Here is a 5026-nt window from a genome sequence, read left to right as displayed (position 1 = left end):
CCACCACTCGAACCACCAAACTACCTGTCCGTCGCCTGCTCATCGCTGATTGGCCGGTGGTCAGTCGCACCTGCTTTTCCACCGCCACACTAGTTGATGTCTGGGGCCACCACGATCTACAGACCTCAGAATATCCAGTGCTTTCAACAAGTTAACACGTCTCGTTGGTAGACTAAGCTCTGGCTTACATGTACTAAGAGAGGTGGCAGCTTAAAGCCAATATTCCTGCACCTATATATATCTGATTGTATATTGTTCACTTGTTATTACCCACCTGTCTTAATGTAACTTTTCATTTTGTCATTTGATTATTCTGATTATTTTGATTGATTGATTTTATGTTCCAATTTGTATGTCCATTTTATTCATGTTTTGCTTTTCTAACGTAATTAAAATCTCATTGTTAAATTTACTTGTGTTTTGTGTGTCTTCCCATTACCTTACCACAGACAAAGTTCCAGATTTTCTCTTTTTGTTTCTATATGTGACGAGGCCATACCCCTAGCTTTTGAAACAGCCGAACACCAACGCGTTACCGTCACAATATATATATAATTTTTTACAAGTTTGTGATTGAAGATGGCATGTCAAACGCCTCGTCAGCTTGGTCGACGTCATACCTATGTACTTAGATTGAAGGTTACATCCTTCGTGGGGGCAAGTGTACATGTATACAACGCTTGACTGCTGTAGAGGGTTCTCCGTCGGCTTCGGGCTGTTTTTGATAAGGAGTTCAGAAGTCTTCTTGGTTTTGTAGAATATTATCAGGTTTATGTTTTGGTTAGGAGTAGCGCTATATATATATATATATATATATATATATATATATATATATATATATATATATATATATATATATATATATATATATATATATATATATATATATATATATATATATATATATATATATATATATATAATATATATATAATATATATATATATATATATATATATAATATATATATATATATAATGTATATATATATATATATATAATATATATATATATATATAATATATATATATATATATATATATATATATATATATATAATATATATATATATATAATGTATATATATATATATATATATATATATATATATATATATATATATATATATATATATATATATATATATATATATATATATGTCGTACCTAGTAGCCAGAACGCACTTCTCGGCCTACTATGCAAGGCCCGATTCGCCTAATAAGGCAAGTTTTCCTGAATTAATATATTTTCTCTAATTTTTTTCTTATGAAATGATAAAGATACCCATTTCATTATGTATGAGGTGAATTTTTTTTATTGGAGTTAAAATTAACGTAGATATATGACTGAACCTAACCAACCCTACCTAACCTAACCTAACCTATCTTTATAGGTTAGGTTAGGTTAGGTAGCCGAAAAAGCTAGGTTAGGTTAGGTTAGGTAGGTTAGGTAGTCGAAAAACAATTAATTCATGAAAACTTGGCTTATTAGGCAAATCGGGCCTTGCATAGTAGGCTGAGAAGTGCGTTCTGGCTACTAGGTACGACATATATATATATATATATATGTCGTACCTAGTAGCCAGAACGCACTTCTCAGCCTACTATGCAAGGCCCGATTTGCCTAATAAGCCAAGTTTTCCTGAATTAATATCTTTCCTCTAATTTTTTTCTTATGAAATGATAAAGCTACCCATTTCATCACGTATGAGGTCAATTTTTTTTTCATTGGAGTTAAAATTAACGTAGATATATGACCGAACCTAACCAACCCTACCTAACCTAACCTAATCTACCTTTATAGGTTAGGTTAGGTAGCCGAAAAAGTTAGGTTAGGTTAGGTTAGGTAGGTTAGGTAGTCGAAAAACAATTAATTCATGAAAACTTGGCTTATTAGGCAAATCGGGCCTTGCATAGTAGGCATAGAAGTGCGTTCTGGCTACTAGGTACGACATATATATATATATATATATATATATATATATATATATATATATATATATATATATATATATATATATATATATATATATATATATATATATATATATATATATATATATATATGTATGTATGTATATAAAAGTTTCTGAGGGTACCACCTCTGGTGCCAATGTGGGGACCCATAGCCTCGAAGAAGAACATAAAAAGTATTCAGAGGAGACCTTGTGGTTTCTCACTGAACACTAATATTATCTTCTCCTACCACCCCCATTCTTTTGAATGTACACATATATATTTGTTTTATTTGAACTCTGTTACAAAAAAAGGAGTTACATATAGGGTACAAATATGGTTATCATAGGTTGTCGAGTTCTTCCAGATCCTCGGATGGCGGGCAGGAACCCTGAATGCAGTGCGCATTTCCTCTCTGTATCGCCACGATGAGGCGCTGGAAAAGAAAGCTGGCAGCTCTAGGGTCCCTTGTTGTGTCAATGAGCCTAGAACCCAGTTCCTTAAAAAACTGGTAGCACTTTTACCCCAGGCGCCGAGTGTCTCAGAAGCAATGGGGACAAAATTATAGTGGTGATCCAGTTCTCTGTACTTACGGGAGATGGCTGCTTCCCTGTGGGTGGCAGCGCCACTTGGTTGTGCAACACTGAGGTCAATGTAGGTGTTAGCCAGGGTTGATACGAACGTGTAGTCCCATACCAACTGCTTGCTATTCTTCCAGGGGTTCACTGTGATACCATCCGGGCGACCAATAAGAGCATCAGAGTTACGGGGCGTTAAGTAATGGGGCTCTCTTTCAGCTGGGCAACCAGCTGTGGTGAGGCTCCTCTTGATGATGTCGTTAACTTCACTGCCTCGAGTGCCATCCCCCTGTGCTTTGGCAGAGTAGGCCATGGTGGCCGTACCTGTCAGCCACCACCTCGCCGCAAATACACCTATATCTGGTGTGGAATGGGGCAGCAAGTCGGAGAGCCGCAGCAATGCCGATATTGGGGTTGCTAACAGGACATCCCCTGCATGTGGGGGATATATATATATATATATATATATATATATATATATATATATATATATATATATATATATATATATATATATATATATATATATATATATATATGTATATATATATATATATATATATATATATATATATATATATATATATATATATATATATATATATATATATATTGTGTGTTGCATTGTGTTCTGGGAATGTGAGGATGAGAATGATGAGAATATCTCTAACGATGATGAGAATATCTCTGACGATGATGAGAATATCTCCGACGATGATGAGAATATCTCCGACGATGATGAGAATATCTCTGACGATGATGAGAATATCTCTGACGATGATGAGAATATCTCTGACGATGATGAGAATATCTCTGACGATGATGAGAATATCTCTGACGATGTTGAGAATATCTCTGACGATGATGAGAATATCTCTGGCAATAATGTGGTTGTGGGGTAGAGATTACACCTTGTTTATCGTGACGTTGTTGTCTGTACAATGTCAGGTGCTTGGAAAGACATGTTGTCATACCTATTTAATGACGTTGTTGGAGCTGACAGTCCATAAGTGTGCTCATGAAGGTAGAAACGACATTCACCTCTCTCGAGGCCTATCACTGTGTGGTTGATTACTTGACTGTCTGTTTGGCTTTCTCTCCTTCCATTTCTCCATCTCTCTCTTTCTCGCCCTCATCTTCTCTCCAGCCATCTATAGTACCCAAACTTACAGTGAACCCTAACATATTAGAGTTATAGGAGACGAGGGCGACCTTACAGGCACGGTATGTATAGAGTTATGAATAATTCTGTGGTCATATTCCTGGGGATAGTCCTTACGTTGATCTGATGTTGTTTATGCAACCCGACCTCTCACCTTGCACGTCTCGCTTTGGGCCTTGTGGTCCCCCAACGGACGAATTACAAGGTACAATGAACAGTAGCGGGTCTCACATATCCACGTTTTCTGTACATGGATAAGTTGGGTTAGATAGGTTACGTTGGTTTGTTCATTTACTTTTTTTGGTAAGAACTTTGTGTAGTGACCAGGATACACATACTAAAGGTATGTAGGAAGGGTGGGGGTGGGGCGGGGAGAAGGAGGGAGAAAGAGAGAGAGAGAGAGAGAGAGAGAGAGAGAGAGAGAGAGAGAGAGAGAGAGAGAGAGAGAGAGAGAGAGAGAGAGAGAGAGAGAGAGAGAGAGAGAGAGAGAGAGAGAGAGACAGAGACAGAGACAGAGAGAGACAGAGAGACAGAGAGACAGAGAGAGAGAGACAGAGAGAGAGACAGAGACAGAGAGAGATAGGGAGAGAGAGGAAGAGAGAGAGAGAGAGAGAGAGAGAGAGAGAGAGAGAGAGAGAGAGAGAGAGAGAGAGAGAGAGAGAGAGAGAGAGAGAGAGAGAGAGAGAGAGAGAGAGAGAGAGAGAGAGAGAGAGAGAGAGAGAGAGAGAGAGAGAGAGAGAGAGAGAGAGAGAGAGAGAGAGAGAGAGAGAGAGAGAGAGAGAGAGAGGGAGGGAGGGAGAGAGAGAGGGAGGGACAGTGAGAGAGAGAGAGGGAGAGAGAGTGAGAGAGAGAGAGAGAGGTAGGGAGAGTGAGAGAGAGAGAGAGAGAGAGAGAGAGAGAGAGAGAGAGAGAGAGAGAGAGAGAGAGAGAGAGAGAGAGAGAGAGAGAGAGAGAGAGAGAGAGAGAGAGAGAGAGAGAGAGAGAGAGAGAGACAGAGAGAGGTCTACTCTCGTCAATAACCACCAACCACCCACCTCTACATGTATACCCACAGTGGCCGTGATCGTATAGTGGTTAGTACATTGCGTTGTGGCCGCAATAACCCAGGTTCGAATCCTGGTCACGGCAGGTGATTGTATTTTATGAGAGATGTTTAAAACTTACATCAACTCCTGTAGAAATTAAATTTTTTTATTATGCACCCCATACCCAACCCGTGGGTGGTTGTGGAAAGGGTAATAGAGGCACATAATGGGTTCTGAAACTAAACCCCATAGTTCGTTTAGCTAAACACGTGACAATCTTTTGAAGCTAGTTACACAATTGTTAAT

The 5026-nt window shown here is 38.3% G+C and overlaps 1 non-coding gene across 1 annotated transcript; it reads left to right on the top strand.

The window, feature by feature from the left end:
• Positions 1-4751: 4751 nt before the first annotated feature.
• Positions 4752-4823, top strand: TRNAH-GUG (transfer RNA histidin (anticodon GUG)). The gene has a single exon. It is a non-coding gene; the product is annotated as a tRNA-His (tRNA).
• The last annotated feature ends 203 nt before the right edge of the window (positions 4824-5026 follow it).

This window comes from Procambarus clarkii, chromosome 30 (assembly GCF_040958095.1).
Source record: "Procambarus clarkii isolate CNS0578487 chromosome 30, FALCON_Pclarkii_2.0, whole genome shotgun sequence".
NCBI classification, from domain to species: Eukaryota; Metazoa; Arthropoda; class Malacostraca; order Decapoda; family Cambaridae; genus Procambarus; species Procambarus clarkii.
The sequence above is the reverse complement of the archived record's forward strand: the minus strand, read 5'-3'. Positions and strand labels throughout refer to the sequence as shown.